General features: G+C 36.1%; 1 long non-coding RNA gene across 2 annotated transcripts; it reads right to left on the bottom strand.

Annotated features, from left to right (window-relative positions):
* Positions 1 to 4,944: 4,944 nt before the first annotated feature.
* LOC131411411 (uncharacterized) lies at positions 4,945 to 21,267 on the bottom strand. Of its 2 annotated transcripts, XR_009221553.1 has the most exons (4): positions 21,205 to 21,267; positions 19,935 to 20,011; positions 17,276 to 17,399; positions 4,945 to 5,347 (listed from the first exon to the last, which is right to left on the bottom strand). It is a non-coding gene; the product is annotated as an uncharacterized LOC131411411 (long non-coding RNA). The 2 variants fall into 2 exon arrangements; XR_009221552.1 differs by lacking the exon at positions 4,945 to 5,347 and having other exon boundaries at positions 16,946 to 17,399.
* Between the last annotated feature and the right edge of the window lie 1,119 nt (positions 21,268 to 22,386).

Raw genomic sequence — 22,386 nt, 5'->3', positions numbered from 1 at the left:
CCTCCTGCTGTAATTATAATATAAATACTAATATGCCAAAATAGCAAGTCATTTTTTAGGTTCACAAAAAAATTCAGAATGAAAAAGATTTCATTACAAAATTTTTTTCCCTTGAGATATAATTCTGTGAGCAGCCTAGACTTCTAAAATAGCAACGGGCTGACCATAACTTTATCTTTTCCTTCAATTTTGTGTTTCTAGATGGTATCTTTAACTTAAAATGTGATTACTTTTTCAGGATACCAATTTTAAATTACTCACATTTCTAAGACTTTCTTAATGACACCCAAAACAAACTATATCATAGCTTCAATCATTAGAAAAATAGTTGGTGTGAATAAATAAATCTTATATATGGAAATGCTATAGTTCAATATAGAGTTGAGTAAAGTATTAATACTGAAGTGTGTTCGCACTTAAAACTATGATTTAAAACAATAAGTTTCTGAATATTTTATTTTTAAAAAAGCTTATAATCTTCATCTCCTAAAGATACTGAAAAATTGTGCGGAATGGAAGAAATGATTTATCCAACAAACATTTATTGAGTACCTATAGAGGCCAGGCATTGTTCTAGTCATTGAGGATACAGCAGTGATCAAGAGAGATAAAAAGTCCTTGCCTGCATGGAACTTACATTCTAACGGTGGGAGCAAGGCAAGAAAGAAGTAATTAACCTGTAATACGTCAGGTAGTGATAGTGCTATGGGGAAAAATAAAGCATGGAAAAGGCGATGAGGGTGTGGTGGAAGGGATTGCTATTTTATACATAAGGGAAAAAGCCATTCAGAAAAAGAGCATTCCATCCAGGCAGAGGGAACAGCAAGTTCAAAGTCCATGAGGCGGAAGCATGCTTGGTGTATGGGAGGAATAACAAGAAGTAGTGGGCATGGAATGAGGGGTGTGTGGTGGGACCTGGGTCACAGAGATAAGCAGGGGCCAAATCATGGGGGCCTCATGGGCCACTGTAAAGACTTTGGCTTTCACTTTGAGTAGAGAAGCCCTTGGAAAGTTCCAAGGAGAAGAGCAGCATGATCTGATTAAAGAATATTTTAACAGGATCATTCTGGCTCCTGTTTTGATAATTGTGTGTGTGTGTGTGTGTGTGTGTGTGTTCGTGTGTGTGTGCACACACACATCCATGCTGGGGGGTGGGGTAGGCAGTGGTGGAGGCAGTGAGTGCTGTTACACACTATTGCAAAAATCCAGGCAAGAGAAGATGATAGCTTGGACCAGGATGGGCGGTATGGAACTGGTAAGAAATGGTTAGACCCTGCGTAGCCTTAGAAGATAGAGTCAATGAGATAGCCAGTAGATCGGATGTGGCTTGTGAAAGAGAGGAGCCAAGGGTGACTCCACAGTTTTTGACCTGAGCAACTAGAAAATGGAGTTGCCCTTTACTGAGGGGGGGAAGACTATAAGAGGTTTGGGGAGTGAGATTCAGGAGCTTGGTTTTTGACACGTTAGTTTTGAGGTACCAATTAGAGGAAATGCTGCGTATATGAGTTTAGTTGAACATGTGAGTTTAGTAGCTGAAAAGGGAGGTTGGGCAGGAAATATAAATCTGGGAGACATGAACTTTCAATAGTACTTAAAGCTGTGAGATCAGAGACCATTTAGGGTATGGACTCTCAAAGGTTTCTGTGCCAAGAACTCCTTTGAAAGTCTATTAAGACACTCAGACTCCTTCTCTGAATGACATTTTAAATGCATAAAATAAAATATATTTTAAATATATTTTGGTATATATAATTGGTATAAAGAAAACCAATTATAACGAAATACGCCATCAAAATATTTAAAAAGTTATAGTATGGTAAAATAATGGTTTTTATTAATACACTAAATAATGAGATCTAACAGTGAGCAGAATAACTAGTCACTTCAGAGAGGTCGTGTGCATAAATATTTCAAGAGATCTGTAACGACTGTAATGATATGAAAATATCTATAAATTTTTATTAGAGATAAAGTTGCAGATACTGCTAATATTACCACGGTTTGGTTCTCTACATTCACAATTGCAGGAAATGCAAAGTTTCATTTAGAGCTTAGTGAAGATAAAGAAGAAATGTTTCTCTTTCAAAGTCACAGAGACCAGGTTTGTGCGCTCCAGGTTAAGAATCCCTAATTTGGGGTGACTGTAGCTAGAGAAGAGGGGAAGGCCAAAGAGTGTAACCTGCGACTCTCCAACATTAAAAGGCAGGGAGAAATAGCAAAGAAAATGGAGAAAACAAGACAAAGTAGGAGGATTGAATGATCAGCTGTAACAAGTGCTGCCGATGGGTGGAATAAGATAAAAGATGAGAACTCTTGACCTTGAGAAGAGCAATTTCTGACAGTGTGGACAAAAGCCCAACTAGAGTGAATTTGAGAGTGAACAGGAGAAGAGGAAGTGAAGTTTAACAACTGTGTTAAAGGAGTTTTGCCATAACATGAATTTTTTGTGTGTGTGTGAGGAAGACTAGCCCTGAGCTAACATCCGTTGCCAATCCTGCTCTTTTTGCTAAGGAAGGTTGGCCCTGGGCTAACATTCATGCCCATCTTCCTCTACTTTATATGGGACGCCGCCACAGCATGGCTTGACAAGCGGGGCGTCGGTGCATGCCCAGGATGCAAACCTGCGAATCCCGGGCGGACGAAGCGGAGCGCGCGCACTTAACCGCTACACCACTGGCCCAGCCCCCATAACATGAATTTTTAAAAAGTGAATTAGTAAATAAAGGAAGATGTCAAAGGAGGACATCTGTTGTTTTTATGATGGGAGATGTTACAACATGTTTATAGCCTATGGGAAAGATCCAGGAGATAGGGAAAATTGATAATGTAAAAGAGGATAAGGGGAAAACTCCTGGCCTAATGTCCTTCAATAGGTGAGAGGGGATGGAATCTAGTGCCCCAGCATCAGGCAGAGCCTGGATGGTTCATGCTTAACTAAAAAGGAGGGAAAGCAGTTAGTTATATGGGTCTTGATCCAGGTAGGTTTGTAGACATGATGGTGGAAGAATGAGGGATTCAGTTGTGTTGCTTCCATTTTCTCAGTGAAATACTATGAAGTAAAACCACCAGCTGAGAGTGAGTGGAGGGGGGTATGGAGAGAAGGTAAGAAATAGTGATCGAGTCCTGCAGGTGAGTGAATGGACTCCAGAAAGAGAGTCAGACCTGTTAGGCCCACGTTGGTGGTCATGAATTAAACTAAGGCCTGTCAGTGTGCTCTTGTTCTTTTTCAGCCAGGTTTGGCTGCTCAGATGCAGGCACAATTGACAGACAATTTCAACTCAACCAGAGTTAATACCAACAAGTACATACACCACAAAAAGGCCCTGATCAAAAGATGATGAGACATATTTGTTTCGATGTAATTTTATGTCTATAGTGTTTTTAATTATAAATAATTCAAACACTGGAAACCCCCTGGTACACTGGGAGCCCTGAAGCTCAGTGCTAGTGACTGGGGCCCATATCAGGGGAGTTTGTGCATCCTGGGCTCCTGTGGCTGATGCTGTCCAGGGTCAGTGTGACCAGAGAAGTTTCAGTTCTAGTGGGGAGCTGCATGGGCCCAAACGCCTGTGGCTAGTTCAGTACAACACCCCAGACATCAATGCCTTCTAGTAGGAACGAACACCATACCGTTTACTTTTGCATGATGGTGAAAATGCAAGTAAAATATCTTAAGTCTCAATCACTCTATTTTTATGTATTAATAGATTAAATCAGTATGAAAATTAAAAGGAGACAATATAAATCAAGGAACTTATTTCTGTTTAAATACCCTCAGTCCTATTCCTGCATTTGGCAAACAGCCTCAATGTACATGCTCCATTTCTTTATCAACTCTTTTATTTACATGTCCATTTCCATGTTGTTTTAGAATTCCAGTTCCTTGATAAAGAGTTATGTTTGTATTATATTTAGAGTATCCTTCATCCAGAGGACATTAATCACTAGTATTTTCAATTTTACATAAAGTAAATTGAATTTCTATACAAAATACGTTCCTCTCACTGAGTTAGATTTTATGAATTAACATTCCTAATATACCCATAAAATAGCTACTTTACACACTTGGGCAAATATTAAGTCACTTTTACCATTTGAACAATGAAAGTAACAGTTTATAGTATATACTCAAATATAGCTTTAATTGACATGTTGAAGAGATAATGTAGATACTTTATATCTATTACACAATGCTCAACCATAGTCAAAAATGGAGGATGGAAAGGTTTGGTGATTAAACTGGGAAGTAGGAGGGTATTGCTAAAGTATATTGGGAAAACAAACACTGATACAAATATAAGTTTTAGATATATACACATATATAAGATACTATATATTATTGTGTGCATCTAAAATGAAAATCTGGAAAGATTGAAAAAGCCCTGACAAATGGCAACAAAATTTCAACACTAAGCCTACTGCTAAAGAGCACTTCAAAAATCTAATTTAAAAATAAGTATAGTTTTCAAATATTCTCCTTCAGACTATTTGGGTTGAAAGACACTTTGGAGACAAGGGGGAAATGTAAATACATAGTGAATATTAAATGATGAAATTAATGTTAATTCTCTAAGATGCAAAAAATTCTGCTGTTGTGGTTACATAGGAGAATGTCCTAATTACTAGGAGTTGTATGGTGAGGTGTTTGGGGCTGAAGTGTCTTATTGTCCATGACTTAAGTTGTAAGTTTCAAATGGTTCAGGAAAAAAACGTGTATGTGAGGTATGTGTGGTGCGTGTGTGTGTGGTATGTGTATGTGTGTGTGTGGAGAGAGAGAGAAAGAAAGGAGACGGAAAATGCGGGAAAGTTAGTTAATGTCAGTGAATGATATAAGGGTGTTCATTGTACAACACTTTCAACTTTTCTATAGATCTGAAAATTTTCAAAATAAAAAGCTGTGGAAAAAAATTCCACAGAAATAAATATACTATCAATCTCCTATAATATCAGTATGTAAATCTATAACAGACATATTTAAAACAAGGAGGTAATGATTTATACAGCATAAATAAAAATTTTTCAAAAGAATAACTATGAATATCATAGAAACAGAGTTCAAAATAAAAATAATTAAATAAAACAATCACTTTATATGCCTCAAAAATATAACATACAGTGAAGAATAACATTCTCATTGTCCCCTGGTCACTCTTTGAGAAGTCACACAATCCTCTAGTCACAAGTCCTATGAATCCACGGTCTCTAACCTCCATTGAACCTCAATGTGGTTCAAAAATCGCTGTCTGTCATCAGTCTCCAATTTCTCCAATTCTCCAAAGAGGGCATTTCCTATTTTCACCACTTCCAAATGCTTCATTACTCTCTTAGCAGATGATCTCATTTTAAACTTCAGGAAAAAAAAGAAATATCAGATGGGAAGTCTTTCACCTGCATGCTACCAAACTTAGAAATTATCTGCACTTGCTCTGTGGTGGACACTGCCATTAGGATGATCTAAATGCCATTCCCAAGTCCTATCTCCCTTGACTTCTTCTACCATAAGGATAAGAAGCTTTCCCAGCCTCCCTTGTAGTTACGCGTGGCCACGGGACACAGTGTTGGCCAATGAGATGTAAGCAGAAGTCTCCTGGTGGCCTCTGGAAACACTTTCCTGATTAAAGGACCAAGTGTAGCCAACACCATCCCTTCTCCTTTTTTCCTGCTTTGATCACAGCCTGAGAGAAAAAGGCTAGATGAACATAGTGATGTCAACCCCTTAGTGCTGATATCATTGACTGTAGAAGCCATGTTAGCAACGACTTACCTTAAATTTATTGTCACCTGAGAAAAATAAACCTCTGCCTGACTGAGGCACTATTAGTAGCTGGGTTTTCTGTTACTTGCAATTGAAAGCATTCCTGACACTGAACCCAATCTTCCCTCCCTTTTACAGTTAAAGAGAGGCCCCTTATCCAATCCTGTGGATCCCACCTTCTTCTACCTTCTCAGAGGTTTCCCTCTATTGATTGCAGCATCCTCCCCTTCAGTATCTTCAACCTCTCTCTCTCCACTAATTATTTCACATCATCAGTGTTTAACACACTCAAGTCTCTCCTGTATTAAATAATTAAACTGTCCCTCAACTGCCCATCTTCCTCTAGCTACCGCCTTATCTTCATCCTCCCTTTCACTAACATTCTTCTTACTTACTATCTCCTATTCATTCCACAACTCGCTGCATCTGGATTCAGCCCAGGCCACTTGACTGAAAGTGTTTTTGCAAAGGTCACCAGCAACATCCTTATTTCAAAATCCAATGTGAAGCTTTTAGTTTTTATCTTATTTGACCTCCTTGTAGCATTTGACACTACGACCATTCAATCTTTTTTGAAATATTTCCTTCCCTTGAATTTTTGAAAGCATTCTGTCCGAGTTTCTCTTCCCTCCTCCAGCAGATCCTTCTAAGTCTATTTTGAAGGATCCTCTTTTGCAAATCCTTTGCATGTTGATATGAAATTAGTATCTATATATTGATGTCTCCTCAGCCTTTATCTCCTCAGCAGCTCCCCAGTGGATATCTTGAAATGTCCCGCAGACTCCCCCAAACCTGCTTCTTCCCCCATGTTCTCTTTCTCCACGAGTGGTACCTCCACCCACCCAGTAGTCCAAGGCAGATTCCAGAATGATCCTTGATTCTCCTCTCTCCATTGTTTCTCAAATCCAGTTAATCAGTAAGCCCTGTAAATTCAGCCTCCTAAAGGTCTGCGATCTGCCCATTATGTTCCGTCTTGCTAATCCTACCCTAGATTAGGCCTCTTTTGTCATCAGTTTCCTAACACCTTTCCCTCTGCTGACCTCAACTCTATGCTGCTGCTGAAGGGAACTTCTTTTAGTTTCTCCCAAACTGCCAACCTCTCTTTTACCTCCAGGCTTTCATGCATGCTATTTCCTTTGACTAGAACTCTTTTCACAAGGTTAAACATCACTACTAACAATCTTTCATTCTCAGTTTATTACCACTGCCTTGGTACCCTTAGGCTGGGCTGGGCTCTCCTGCTGTGTGTTTCCAGAACATCCTATACCCCTACTATCATTGTTTTTGTTTTCTTTTGCTCCATGAGGACACATTTCATCTCTAGTAACCCATCTCTTCAAATAGATTTCTCAATTAGATTATAATGCCAGGATTTTAAATTTTATTTACACCAAGACAACGATTCTCTATATGGCATTGGCATTCATCAGAGGTTGTGGATTGAATCCCTGGAATATTAAGGATTCCTATTTAGTTTTAAGAGTCACTTATCCTACAATGAAAAGGGAACATAAGTGCTGGGATAAATAGTCATTAAAAATGACTTTGGTAGTCATTAAAATGGTCATATTCCACTTATTGGAATGGATATATCCTACTTTTAAAAGCAAGAAGTGATCCTCTATCATCCCCAAAGTATATAAATTGGTAACCACCTATTGCAATAGAAATTCCAAGAAAGAAATAATTAAACAGAATGTGTATAAACCAGTAACTACATTGATATGGATTGTCCACAAAGTAAAGGGTACAAAATGCATTCAACAGCTTTGACCTGACATATAAGTAAAAAATCTAATTAAACGTAATGTAATTAAATAAATCTAATTTAATCATCAGAGAAGCAGAAGCCAACAAGACTAAAGTAATTTAAAAATAAGACCCTTATGTAACAGTGTTACCAGTAAATTCAGAAATAACAATGTGACATTATTGAAACACCCGGATTACTGCCAGGATTTACTGCAATTAGTTTTCTCTTCTTAATATGCATGTGCTTCAGATTATAAAACCAAGAAGTTCATTTGTATGATGAACCAAAGGCCAATACATTGATCTGCTGAAACTTTTCACACATTTTCAACAATCTAATTGCCAACACGATATAACTTTATATGCAAAATGCTATCTGCCTTCCAGATAAATTGTAGGGTGAGCTACCTATTCCTTGATTCCAAGGAGAAAATAGTAGATTTTTTTCCTGTTATACAAGCTATGTTGATAAAATATAAGACCAAAAAACCATATTGTCATATTTATTGCTGAAGACAAAATATATTCAGTACAATAATGTAACCTTCCGAAGGAAAATACTGTCTATGTACCAACACAGTCAACACCCAAAAAAAACCCATCAAGGCCAAAAGTTCAGGAAAAAGTATCAATTTTTTATTTTACCACTGATCTTTCAACCTAAATATGATTTGGCTTGGTAATATGATTTGGGGCAAATGCCTGGCAAAAACTGTTAAATCAATGATCCCTTCAAGTCCCACATTCATCTGCTTTAGGATTTCAAATCTTTCCCTAAAACTATTAAATTGTTTGTTTACAATTAGGACTTCATATGCCTCTATTTGCTTTTATCTCTATAATTAAAGTTTGAGCTTCATGAGTGCAGCTGCTTGGTTGTATATGGTGTATCTCCTATTAAGACCCACACGACATTGAGATACACAAAAACAAAAGCCTGAAAACAAATGAAGAAACCCCACGTCACACACCATGGCACACTAGATCTCAGAATCTGCACTCGTCACAGATTGGGGTGGCTGACTGCCTCGAAACAATTCTCTGGTGGCCATGCCTGTGTGACACCCTTTTTCTGCTTAAAGACTCCACTCCTCTGACCACAAGAGCTGACACACAAACCAGGCTTGGTTAATAAGGGTCCTTCTTCTGGACCTTAGAAGCTGATTCTGGGAAAGAGGAGTTGTTTTCCTCTAGGATCTCAGGCTTGTTTGGATACGAGTCCTGGAGCTGTCAGGGGCTGTTTCTCCAGCTTCACGGAGAAGCTGCTCTTTACAGCCAACACACAGAGAGCAGAGAGGGGAGACAGGGAGAGGCCAGATGACACCCCTAAAGCCAGCTTCACTACTGCTCTTCCCACAACTAGGTTATAAGAGCCAATAAATTCCACTGACTTACTTTCACTAGTTCATGTAAGGATTCCATCACTAGAAGCCAGAATTCTAACTAGTACAGACACCGATTTGTATTACTGTAATGACTCTTGGAATTTATGGAGCCCAAAATCCTCATGTTAGGTATTAGGAAAATGGATTATAGAGGCTAAGCACTTTGCCTAAAGTCTCACAATGAATTAGTAAGGAAGCAGGAAACTGGCAAATTCTGAAGGTTGTTGGCTCACCCTCACTCATTGTAACTCCAACAATTTCCAGTCTTGCCGCAGCTAGGGCGCACACATGTGGCCTAAGTTCCTGGCAAGCAAGGCATCTAGCCAGGACTTGGATGAGAAATGAGCAGTGAGAGGTGCCCACTGGGTGCAGGGAGTTTATATCTTCTGGGGAGCATGGTGGTGGAGCCACGTGGTTCTTCTGAGACAACTAAGGTCAACTCTGACCTACAGTATCCTACCTGCCTGGTGCAGCAGTGGCTCCCTGGAACCACACTGTTTGTGCGTGCGTGCGTGCGTGCGTGTGTGTGTATGTGTGTGTACATGTGCACGCACACGCATGTGTGTCTTGACTGGATAGCATCCAAAACTGGTTCGATGGGTCTCCCGAGATTCTGGGAGCCACTGAATAACTTTCAATAAATCTCTTTCTGCTTAAACTAGCTAGAATCCTGCTTGAGACCAAGAACTTAGACCTACATAGAATTTGGTACTTGGAAATGGGCCCTGCAACCTGAACTGTGGAATTGGATTACTGAAGGAGGAGGGGCATTGAGCAACACAGGCACAGATACTGAAAACAGAAAGCTGGTAACTCTTATGCAGTGATGCAACACTGTGTCAAACCGTCCCATTCTGTACCTCAGAAAGTAGACTATGTGCTGTGAATGTTCCATTAAAAGAAATGGTAAGAAAAATTTGGCCTAGAATGAGGACATTTAATAGGAGTACCCAGAATTCCTAAACTCATTCCTAAATTCAGTAACACTCAGAAATTGTTTTTAGCTGCCTCAGAAACTAAAAAAAACAAAAAAACAAAAAAACAGTAACTTAAACAAATTGGGGATTTTATTTTTCTCAAACCTGAAGATTAATGGACACTATAAAGGGAGAGTCAGTCTATGCAGTTCATATGTTCAAAATGGCAATCCCAAATCACCAATAAAAAAGTAAAATGTGAGCAACAGGCTAAGACAAGACAGGAGCAGGTCATAGACTATAGAAATAGTTCATTGAGATCACTTTGTATTTTGCTCATGTAGGTTGTTGCATTTGCAGCTTAAAACATAAACTACCACATATTCCCCTTCCCACCTTCTCTTCCCTCCCATCTCCCCCCTTCTCCTCTCCATCCTCCCTCCTCCTCCTTCTTCTTCCTCTCTCTCTCTCCCCCCTTGCTTTCCCTTCTCCCTCTGTCCTTCTTTTAGAACCCTACAACGTTATAGGGTATCTAAGAAGGCATTATTCATTACTGTTCTCAGAAAAGAGAAGAAACTGGGGCTTTAAAACATTTTGTAACTTTTTTAACATTAAAAATCAAGTAGCAGACTCATTAACTAGAAGTGGAGCAGGTCTAGATTTTGTGAGGACTGAAGCTAATACAATTTGCAGAAACATTGTTAAGAAAAATAATACAAAATTAAAACTACAAAACCAGATATGAAAGTGAATGAGAAAAAAAATCACAAGAAATTACAAAATTTTATAAACCTGACAAATACCACTAATATAAAAGAATCTAGAAAAAGAGCATAATATTTTTATTAACTGCCTACCATCCTTCTCCAATGTCTTTTCCTACATTTCTAAGCTGCATACTCTGATCATTTCTTCAAGTGCAAATAATTTTTATTTATTTATTTATCTATTATTTTTTTTTTTGTAAGGAAGACTAGCCCTGAGCTAACATCCGATGCCAATCCTCCCCTTTTTTTTCGAGGAAGAGTGGCCCTGAGCTAACATCCATGCCCATTTTCCTCTACTTTATACAGGACGCCGCCACCGCCACAGCATGGCTTACCAAGCGGTGTGTCAGCGCGCAACCAGGATCCAAACCTGTGCACCCCGGGCCACCAAAGCGGAGCGCGTGCACTTAACCGCTTGCGCCACCGGGCCGGCCCCTATTTATTTATTTTTAAATAATTTTTAAATATAAATTTCTATAGAGATAGTCAAAAAGGTTTTCAGTTGTTTCTTCAGCACAGCAGATTGAAATGTATTCTTTATTATTGATAGTTTTGAAAAAAATTTTCAGCTTCACAACTTGTTTATGTCATGTAAAGTTTAAGTCTGGGAAAGAAGTTTCTTTCCTGCATGAGCTGTAACATTTCAAAGCATTTTGATTTTCCTGTGCAAGTTAATTTTAAATACTTTATGATGACACTCAACCAGTTTGTCATTGATGATTCATTGTAGTGGGGTATCAAGAATTTTATGCTATTTTATTGATGTCAGTATTTGTTGTCAACTCAACAAGAAAGTTAAATCTTTTTCCATCATGTTCATATGATTCATTACTATTCATTAATTGGTTTCTATCTGAAATTTATCTCTCTCAATGAATTACTGTTTTTGATGTAGTCTGAAAATTTGTTACAATTTATTTCTTGAAAGAATATCTGTTGATCTCATATAGAAATATATTAAAAATAATTTCACTTTGGGATATTATTATAATTATAAATGTGTCATTGCCAATTATATTTCTGAGAGGGGAAAACTTCCAGTTTCGACTAGGTGACAGTGAGAATTGAATTCTGCTTACATGCCTCATGAATTTTACACACTTAATGAATTTTACATGCCTAATGATTGGAAGAATTTTCCACATATGGACTGGTTTCTAACTGCACACATTTTGAACCTGTTTCTACTCAACTACCCATATACTTCTGGTGCTGGGAGCTAAAAATCATTCACACAGCAACTAAACTTCTCGTCCCACCTTCAGCATCATGAAATTTTAGGTGAGTTGGTGTGGATGAGGCATGAATATTCTTGTGGAGCACAGCCTACACCAAGCAGGCTAACAATACCAGACACAGAACAGCCAGGGAGGCACATAAATAAATACACACAGAAAAGTTTGACAAAAGGGTAGTTAAGGTAGAAAGAGATAATAGTCTTGCAGATAAAATATCTTATTCTTAGAAAATTTACAATGGTAGAGGCTTGGAAGGGGCCCACGCAAGTAGGGGGCCCTGAAGTTTAAGTTTCATCACCTTTATGGTGAATACGCCTCTGCTCTTTCCATAATGTGGTTCTTATTCTAATTTAGCTTTTTCCCAGCTTTATGGAGATATAATTGACATATAACATTATGTAAGTGTAAGGTATACAATGTGATGATTTGATACACGTATATATCACAAAATGTTTACTATGATAAGGTTAATTAACACATCCTTCACCTCAGTTAATTATCATGCTGTTGTTGTTGTTATGGTGAGAACATTAAAGCTTTACTCTCATGGCAACTTTCAAGTATACAATCCAGTATTATTAACTATAATCTCCATGCTGTACACTAGATCCCTGGAACTTATTCATCTTATAACTGAAAGTTCGTACTCTTTGACCAACATCTCCCCATTTCCCCCACCCCTCGGCCCCTGGCAACCACCATTCTACTCTGTTTCTATGAATTCAATGTTTTTCGATTCCACATATAAGCAAGATCATACAGAATTTGTCTTTCTCTATCTGACTTATTTCACTTAGCATAATGCCCTTAAGGTCCATCCATGTTGTCACAAATGACAAGATTTCCTTCTTCTTTACTGCTGAATAATATTCCCCTCCCCCCCCACACACACACCACATTTGCTTTATCCATTCATCCGTTGATGGACACTTAAGTTATTTCCATTTCTTGGCTATTGTGAATAATGCTGTAATGAACATGGGAATGCAGATATCTCTTCAAGATAGTGATTTCATTTCCTTTGGAATATATATCCAGAAGTGGAATTGCTGGATCATAGGGTAGTTCTATTTTTAATTTTTTGAGGAACCTCCACACTGTTTTCCATAGTGGCTACACCAATTTACATTCCCACCAAAAGTACACAAGGTTCCCTTTTCTATACATCCTCACCAGCATTGGTTATCTCTTGTCTTTTTGATAACAGCCATTCTAACAGTGTGAGAGGATATCTCATTGTGGTTTTGATTTGCATTTCCCTGATGATTAGTGATGATGAGCACCTTTTCATGGACTTATTGGCCGTTTGCATATCTTCTTTGGAAAAATGTCTATTCAAGTCTTTTGCTCATTTTTCAATCAGATTGTTTGTTGTTTTGTTATTGAGTTGTAGAGTTCCTTATATATTTTGGATGTTAGCCCCTTATCAGATATTTGGCTTGCAAATATTTTCCCCTATTCCACAGGTTGTCTTCTCATTTTGTTGACTATTACTTCTGCTGTGAAGAAACCTTTTAGTATGCAGTTGCACTTGTTGATTTTTGCTTTGTTTTACTTTTAAAATGTAAGTCTTGCATAGCCAAAATTCAATTTCGCCCTCCATTTTTAATCATTGGTAGAGGAAGAGGAAAAAGTATAAATAGAACAGAACTTTTCCCCATGATACTAACATTTCTAGAAAATTTTACTTCTCTTCTTGGGAGGCAAAAGAAGGGGCCTGCCCCCTCTCATTTTACCCACTTCACCTCTCTAAGCCTCAATTTCTCCTTATGTGAAATGTGGGAATTCAAGGCCTTTCAAATGTTATGTCCTGATGAATGAATGAGTTCATTGGATTAGCAAAACTGAAGCCTTGAGCAGCCTGGTCCTGTGACGGTGGCAGGTCCATTTCAGTTGTGAGAGAAAAGCAAGCACATCGTAGGAAAGGATGCTGTGTGCCTGGGGATGGTATGGCACAAGACACCATGAGACCTGTTCAGAGAGCACTAGGAAAGAAGAGACCATTCTGGGAAATGGGATCCTAACATGGGAGAACTAGAACACAGAATGGGGCTGGTGGCATGGGCAGAGCACCCCCAAAATGAACTTCACCAGGTTGCTTTTTCTGGACTGTCATCTAAATCCACCATTTGATATACACATAATAGACAAATATATATGGCCATACTTAATGTTAGGATGTTTTAACATTTTTGATAAACTTGAAATAGATACGATGAGAAAGAATATACACACAGCAAATGTTTAAAGGTATTAAAGTGCTCAGAGGCAAAAGGGCTGTGAATATGGCGAGACCTGTGTAGCTCAGCACACATTGCCAAGTTCAGAAGGGCCAACTAATGAATATTATAATTCAGATGGTGATAGGAAAGTAGGAGATTCTTAGAGCTGTAACTAAAAATATGTATATTTACCCTCTAGTTCCAGTTGGTACAATTTCTTTTGAAAAAATTTCCATTGCCTTCTTCAGTTTATGATGTACTAAAAGCTAAAGGACTACTTCTTGAGGACCCTAACAGCAAAGAGTAGAAGTTAATAAATGCATACCTCAAAATAAGGCACAAACCTGAATTTGAAAACCATGAAAGAAGATTTTTTTCTGGACCATATAATTATTTTTGGTTTGCATGATTACTATGAGGAGTTTATTATTATAAGTTTTTCTGACTGTGCACACATGTCCACAAAAACAAACATCTGATTAAAAATAGATGACACTTTTGGTTCCTCAAAAATTAATAATAATAAATTTTATCTCAGGATGACAACTTGACACACGGTAATGATTGCTTGGAAAAAGTGCTAAAATTGTATTTGTAAAATTCCTTTTGTTCCTCCATTTCTCCTCTCTTGCATTTAACTGGTGCTGATTACTTTCCTCATATGACAAGTGATTTTCAATTATATGTGTATAATTTCTATAGCTCAATTTCTCCTAAAAAATATCTACAACATAGATTATTTATAGTCATTGGAAAATTTATTATAGAATGAATCAACTATCCTAGTTTGAAACAGAATTACAGTATATAAGTAAAAATGTCTTATTTGAATATTTTAAGAATTCAGCCATCACCTTCTTTGAAATGTGTGGTTGCCTCTTATTCTAAAGCCCTGCTTGTGCTTAATTAAGTCAGTTCATTTCTCTATAACTTAATTTTCTTTTTAAGTAAAATGCAGACCATATCCGCTTCCTAACTCCTTCACTGAGCTACTACGACGAAACAATGTCGCATCAGATGTGAAACATTTCCTCAAGTACAAACACGAGATATAATTATTTTAGTAAGACCAATAATTAAACTTCTACTTTTCCCATGATGTTACTCTCTCTCTAAAATCAACTTAATGAATCTACTTGACAATTTAATTATGTGACTAAATTGAGGTTCATGGACATAGGTACTGTTTTCAAGCATCTTTAAATAAAAAGCACCTTCTAAACAACAGATTAAATTAAAAGTTGGCTTTCACACCAACCTTTCATTTTAAATTCTACATTCACTAATTCTAATTCAGTGAATTCAATATGGCAATTAAATCACCTGGCAACTAATGGGGCACATATTTCTATGTATAGTGAAATATCTATACTTTGACACCTGGTTCCTGTTTCTGGGTTTTATCAAGCATCTAAAACTTCTCTTATAATTCTAAATAGCCCCTAAGTTTATATCCTGACCTTACCACACACTAGTCTACAAAAACACAGGAGTTCTTGGCATTTTTGAGGCTTTATAAAATGAAATGAATAACAGACTGCAAAAATTAGGAAACCAAGAATTCTTTCTCCAAAAAGTGTTACCAAAATAAAATATTTAGCCAATATTTTGTTGAGCTTACTTTTATATAGAAGAGAAAATTCCTAAATAGAAAAGAATCTCAATAAAGATTAGGACACAGATACTTGAGTTATTTTTACTTTAATATATCTAGGATTACAAATAACAATATTATTTTTCTTTTCTAAAATTTAATAAATTATCTTTTTATGTTATTAAAGCCTTAATAATTCAGTTACAAAGGTTTTGGGTCATTTTCATTGACTCTACACTAAAAGGAAACTCTTGCTCCTACTGGTTAAAAGTGCAGGTGCTTGGGGCCGGCCCAGTGGTGTAGTGGTTAGGTTTGTGTGCTCCGCTTCTGCAGCCCAGGGTTCGCAGGTTTGGATCCTGGGCGTGGACCTACGCACCACTCATCAAGCCATGCTGTGGCGGCAGCTCACATACAAAATAGAGGAAGACAAGCACAGACGTCAGCTCAGGGCCAATCTTCCTCAGCAAACAAAACAAACAAAAAAAAAGTGCAGATGCTAGAAGTAGATGGTAGGGAGTTGAAAATCTGGCCCTGCCCCTCATTAGCTGTTTGACCATAGACAAATTATTCAACCTCTCTGTGCCTCAGTTTCCTTATTTAGAAAATAGAAATACTAACAGACCTACCTAAAAGGGTCATTGTGAGGGCTAAATGACAACACAATAAAGCACTTAGAATGGTGCTGGGCACATGTTAACCTCTCAGTTATTATTGTTATTGTTATTGTTGTCACTGTTATTTCCCATGTATTTTCCCATCTTTGATTAACACTTATTAAGGGAAAGCAATCACTATAGACCCAAATATCCACAAATAATCCAGAACAAATAAGATGGTCAAACCTGAATACGACTATTGGGGTTAAAAAGTCCTAAAAAATTATTCAAAAGAGTTACAGAGGTGAATAGAAAGTTTATATAATATAAGATACATGTGTAATAATGCTGCTAGGAATAAATATATGGATAGAGAAAAAAACTACCTAAACAAAGTCAAATTAATTATCTATAATTTAATGAGACATTAATCATACTTCATTTTGTTTGATTTGGCCATTCATATTTTTAAAAATAATCTTAAAATGCCTTGGATTAAATTAGATTAATGAAATTGATTTTCAATGAGTGATCACAACAAATTTTGACATACTTTATATGTTGAATTTTTTTTAATGTAAGCAAAATACAACTCTGCATCTCTGATCCCTTTTCTAGTGAATAGCTAGAAATTTTCCAGCAAGAATGTAAGAACTATTATTTCTGTTTTTACTGCTAAAGAACAAGTTAGCAGTTAAAAATTTAAATATTCACAGCTCTCTAAAAACTTTTGAAGAAAATCATATATGTGACACCCAACAGCCTAAACATAACCCAAATATTAAAAGTGGAACAAGAAAGGAAAGAAATAGAATTGGGGTGAGTTTTGCCATAGGCAAATAGAAAATTCAAATTGGATCAAAATCTTGTTATAGAACTGGAGACTTTTTTTTTAAAATACACACTATAAAGCAGAAGTAACCCAAAACTCATAACCCATTAGCCTTAGCCAGGTTGGTCTTTATAATACATACTTTCATACGTAAGTGATTAAGAATATTCCCACCCATTCATTTACACTGGAATAAGAAATCTCTTGTTCTACTTACTCCATTTAAATTTGCTTTAGCTTGTGCTCTACCTGTTTTTTCAGATCCTAAAATTTGAACACGCACTTCACTATAATCTTCCAAGCCAGGTTCTTCAAACATAAGACAAGTCCTGCAGCAAAGTCTATGTGATAAAAAAAAAAATTCATGAATTTACAGTAGATCAATTCCAACACTCCTTTAGTTTTGTTTTTTGATAGAAGTCACTCATTTTGAATGTCAGTAACAATTACAGTTAAAGGACTAGGGCAATCTGGGCATTTAGGGCTATCAAGTCATTCCTGAATACAGCTTTAGCTTCAAACCACAATATTTGATATGTTGTAGCCTCAAAGTCCTCATTATCTAAACAGTCTACAATTGAAGATTTCCTCTTTGATCCAATAATTATATGTGCAAGTACTTTTTCTATTTCTAAGAGATTAGAGTTTTTGTTTTTTGTTGTTTCTTAAAGTTTTATTATTAATCTGTTGTTTTACATACGGTCAAAGAATCTAAAATTTCTGTAAAATTTCTACTTTCTGAAACAGAATAAGGTAGCCTTGAAGATGCTTGAAAACAAGGTGCATACTTGTCTTGTGGGGGAAATGTTCTATTTGTAGCCATTAATTCAACACTATTATATTATCTAATACTCTATGTTCTTTTTTAGTTAACTTGATAAATATTAAGATCTGTTAAAATCTTCTACAGCAATTGTATTTCTCTCCATTTGTTTTTAAACATCTAACAGTTCTGACTTTAATGTCTTAATGCTATGTTACTTAGCACATGAAAGTGAATGACTACATTTTTTTATTGTGAAGGATACATTTTATGCCATTTGAATCTCACTTTACTATCAATATCATCTCCCCCTATTTTTTTTGCTTCTCACGCTCCACCTCCTCCTTTTCTACCTCCTTGCCCTTCTTGTTCCTTGTCTATTCTGATATTTCTGACTCTTGCACTGTTTTGTTTCAATGTGCCTCATAAAACTTAGAAAACTGGACTTTGATCTCAATCTATTCTAGGAGACTTTATCTTTTAATTGAGCAGTTTACAGCATTTATGTTTATTTTCACAACTATGATTTTGACAACTTTTGAGATCTTGTTTTGTGTTTTCTGTCTTAATGTTTGCTTCATTTTCTGATTTTTGGAATAGTCATTCATTCATTCAACAATACTTACTGAATAATGTGAGGCAGATATTGTGACATATGACTATGTTTTCATTGCTTTTACTTTATTTAAGTGCCTAAGAAGGTACTCATTTTCAGGTTTCTCTGTTTAAACATCACTTAGTAAAACGTCCCTTAACTGCTAAATTTCAATTACGTTCCTCTGCTATTCTTTTCATAACACTCTTTTTTTTTTTTTGAGGAAGATTGGCCCTGCGCTAACATCTGTTGCCATTCTTCCTCTTTTTCTTATTTTTCTTCCTAAAGCCCCAGTACATAGTTGTATATCCTAGTTGTAGGTCCTTCTAGTTCTTCCATGTGGGACGCCACCTCAGCATAGCTTGATGAGCGGTGAGTAGGTCTGCACCCAGGATCTGAACTGATGAACCCTGGGCCACCCAAGCGGAAGGTGTGAACTTAACCGCCATGCCACCAGGCCGGCCCCATAACACTCTTTAATATTTCCTCAAAATACTTTCCAATTATTTGTTTGTGGATTATCAGTTTAATGTCTATCCACATACTAAACTCCTTGAGGATAGCCACCTTGTCGGTCTTGCTCACAACTATATACCAGGGCCCAGAGGCGACTGCCATGTAGTAAGGGACTCAAATGTTAGTTGAAAGAGAGAACTAATTAATTACTTAATAATGTAGATAGACTTAAAAATTCAAACTGTAGTTGTCTTTAAAAATACTTTGACTCTATATTGAGTGATGGCACCAAAGGCTATTTTTGTTTTCCTGCTTATATTTTTTTGTACTTTTAAATGTTTTTGATCACTATTGTTGATAAAGAATGAAATGATTATACATGAGCCCCTCCCTATTAAAGAGGACATTAGCACTAATTTGTCTTTTCATATCTGTCACCAACACTAACTTATTTTTATTAATAAGGGCTTGAATCTTTAACCAACATTCCCTTGATTAACTCAACACGCTTTAAATACATGACATGGTAGGGGGCATGACTACCGCAGATAGGATTTGGTTCAAGCATCAGAAATTTTATAAAAGTTGTTCAATAATTAAATTTGGTTACAGAAACATGAAATTTCTTTATATGGATATTTTTAAAGAAAAGAGAACTTTCTAGGCCAAACTAAGTGATTTCCAGACACAAAAAAAACAGTTGGATGCACCACATGACCTGTCAAAGTGTCTGTTGCTTCTGATTCTATCGCCTGTTACCTTTCTGAACATCTTCTCTTAGAAAAAAATGTATAGGTTTTCAAGTAGAAGTTGGCAGCCATAATACTTTTCTAATACTTGTATCTAGGTATCTGAGCATACTAAACTGCTCAACTATTGGTACAGGGCTCATTTGTATTGTCAACAGCACCTGTAGCTTAATATATAATGTGCTGAATGAATATATAAGTACTTTAGGGGAAAATATTAAGTGATAATAATAATAATCCTTGTCAAATAATTCAATCATTAACATGCTTTAAATTTAGACTGGAAAAAACATCTTTTTTTTCTGGTACAAACCTTTGCAAATACTTTCAGCTGTTCTCCTTCCCTTTTCAGCAGCTTTTGGCCCTCCCATTGTGCAGACAGCAGTTGCTCTGAAACCAACATGGTAAAAAGCACTCACCTGATGACATAAGGTTACAAATATAAACAATGATATTAATCTATGCCAACAATAATACGCCCTAGAATGGACCACACAACTATCGATTAGAAACTATTTTATCTATTCTAAGTGCACAAGGAAATAAAGTTACCTTTTCTTAAATGAAATAATGATTTTCACGGAGGTAAAGTGGACGCTTTAAAAATAGTGTCAGTGGGGGTAATATTTCTAAATTTAGAGAAATATTTTTATGACTTTAAATTCTACTGCCATTTAGGCTTCCAGTTAAGCTTTTTCTTCTACTTGGGCAGAGAATTTGAAATACTCTACTGGAAACAATCTAAACATCCAACAAGAATGGAAGGTTTAAATACACTATAATATATGCAGATAATGGAATGCTAGGGAACACTTTTGAAATAACGTTAAAAAGCATTTAATCATGAGGAAATGCTCTTAAGGTTTTTTTTTTTTAAATATGCAAAAAACAGTATACAATATAACGTAAATATGTGTGTGTGTTTGTGTGACTGCCACTCTCTTTCATTTATGCTAGTTGAATTTTCTGTCACTTGCCAAAAAATTCCTAACTAGAATACTTGTAGGTTATTAATAAAAAATTAATTTAAAAAACTTTATGTTAATAATTTTTTTAACTGACACTTTATTTTTAGAAACAGCATCACTTTGTAGCTCTCAGAGTCCTTATTAAAGCAAAAGGATAAAAGAGAAAAGCATGTATGCCTAAATTTTATGTTTTCTGCCATGGACATATCACATCTAAAAAATAACATTATTTTTAATATCATACAGATATATGTTCTCTGTATTAATACTTCAAAACCTACTCTACAGTCCTTCTCTATGATGATTTATAATTGTGGTGCCACCATACATAACCTAGAGTTTCAGACAAATAATGATTACCCTAAGTCTAAGAAATTGCAATGTTACAAATGAAATTATAGGTTTTGGAATTTACATATACCAGTTAATCTTAACCAATATCAAGAAACCAAAGATGGTTTGTGGGCTTATCCCCCTACCAAGTTTTCTGCCTACTTTCTACAGGAAATGAATACTATACCCCTAATTAAATCCCCTATCTATTGTACAGAGGAAAATTTATGTGCTTCCTCTCTGAACACTAAACAGGTAACAAAATTACACAAGAGAAAAGACCTTATAACAGGAAGAAGGAAGAGACTTCTTTGCTTCTTGAACTTGCATTGCTCCACCTTCAATACCTAAACATAGGAGAGAAAAACAGGATGACTTATTTTAAGACAAAAACTGTTCATTACTTTTAATAAGAAGTCATTTTTAAAAATGAACTAAAAAATTAAAGAATGGAGAATATTAGAAATTTCCTTAAAATGAGTAACAACTTATTTTATTTATTATTTATTTTTTTTATTGCAGTCACATTGGTTTATAACATTATATAAATTTCAGGTGTACATTATTATATTTCGACTTCTGTATAGACTGCATTGTGCTTACCACCAAAAGTCTAGTTGCCATAGTAACAACTTATTTTAACTTTCTATCCATTTAAATTACATCACTGACAACATCACAACAGGCCTTTTAAGCTTCTGAACACATCCTTGTGAAATGGAAAGATCCTTATCTGTCTCACCAATGATATTGTCATTACTAAGTAGTGTCAGAAAAGTTGGGCTCATTACAGCTGACTACAGTTCACATTCTGATCTTATAAATGCAGTTGTGTGCCATTTATACATGTCTACGTCCATTAAGCATAATCTCTCTTTGAACTAAATAATATCTAAAACACTACTCAGGATGAATAAAGTATCGTATGAGAATAAAGTGAGTGTTAACAAGAATTGGTTCTGAGCAAGGAGATGCATATCAGTGATTAAATAATATACATGACTGCATTACTTGGTAAATGTAATAGATGTATAGCTTTTTGAAAACAACAGGAAATTTTCAAGAAAAGCAAAAAGCTTAATTACTATCTCCATATCACTGAGCATTTGGAGAATTTTTTCAATCTAATTTATTTAACGATATTGTGCTATAAATACAGAGAAATAAACTCTTTAAATTCACAAAACAAAGATTATAAAAGTTTTATAGCTTTATCATACTTTTATCTTTAGCAGCTATTTGACCAAATAAAACATTTTGGGAGCATGAAGTTGTTGAAGGAGCAAGGATTTGAGAGTCTGGGAGACCTAGATTTAATTCCCAGGTGAGCTGAGTCTTCTCAGGCAAGTTACTCCACCTATCTGTCTCCCCTACTTCTTCTGTAAAATGAGCATGATAACTACTTCAGAAGAGAGTTGTAAAGATTAAATACCTAAGGAGACTATCTCACACCGTAGCAGAAGT

This window comes from Diceros bicornis, chromosome 11 (genome assembly GCF_020826845.1).
Source record: "Diceros bicornis minor isolate mBicDic1 chromosome 11, mDicBic1.mat.cur, whole genome shotgun sequence".
In the NCBI taxonomy this organism is placed as follows: Eukaryota; Metazoa; Chordata; class Mammalia; order Perissodactyla; family Rhinocerotidae; genus Diceros; species Diceros bicornis.
Note: the sequence above shows the minus strand (reverse complement) of the source record. Positions and strands in the feature narration are given on the sequence as shown.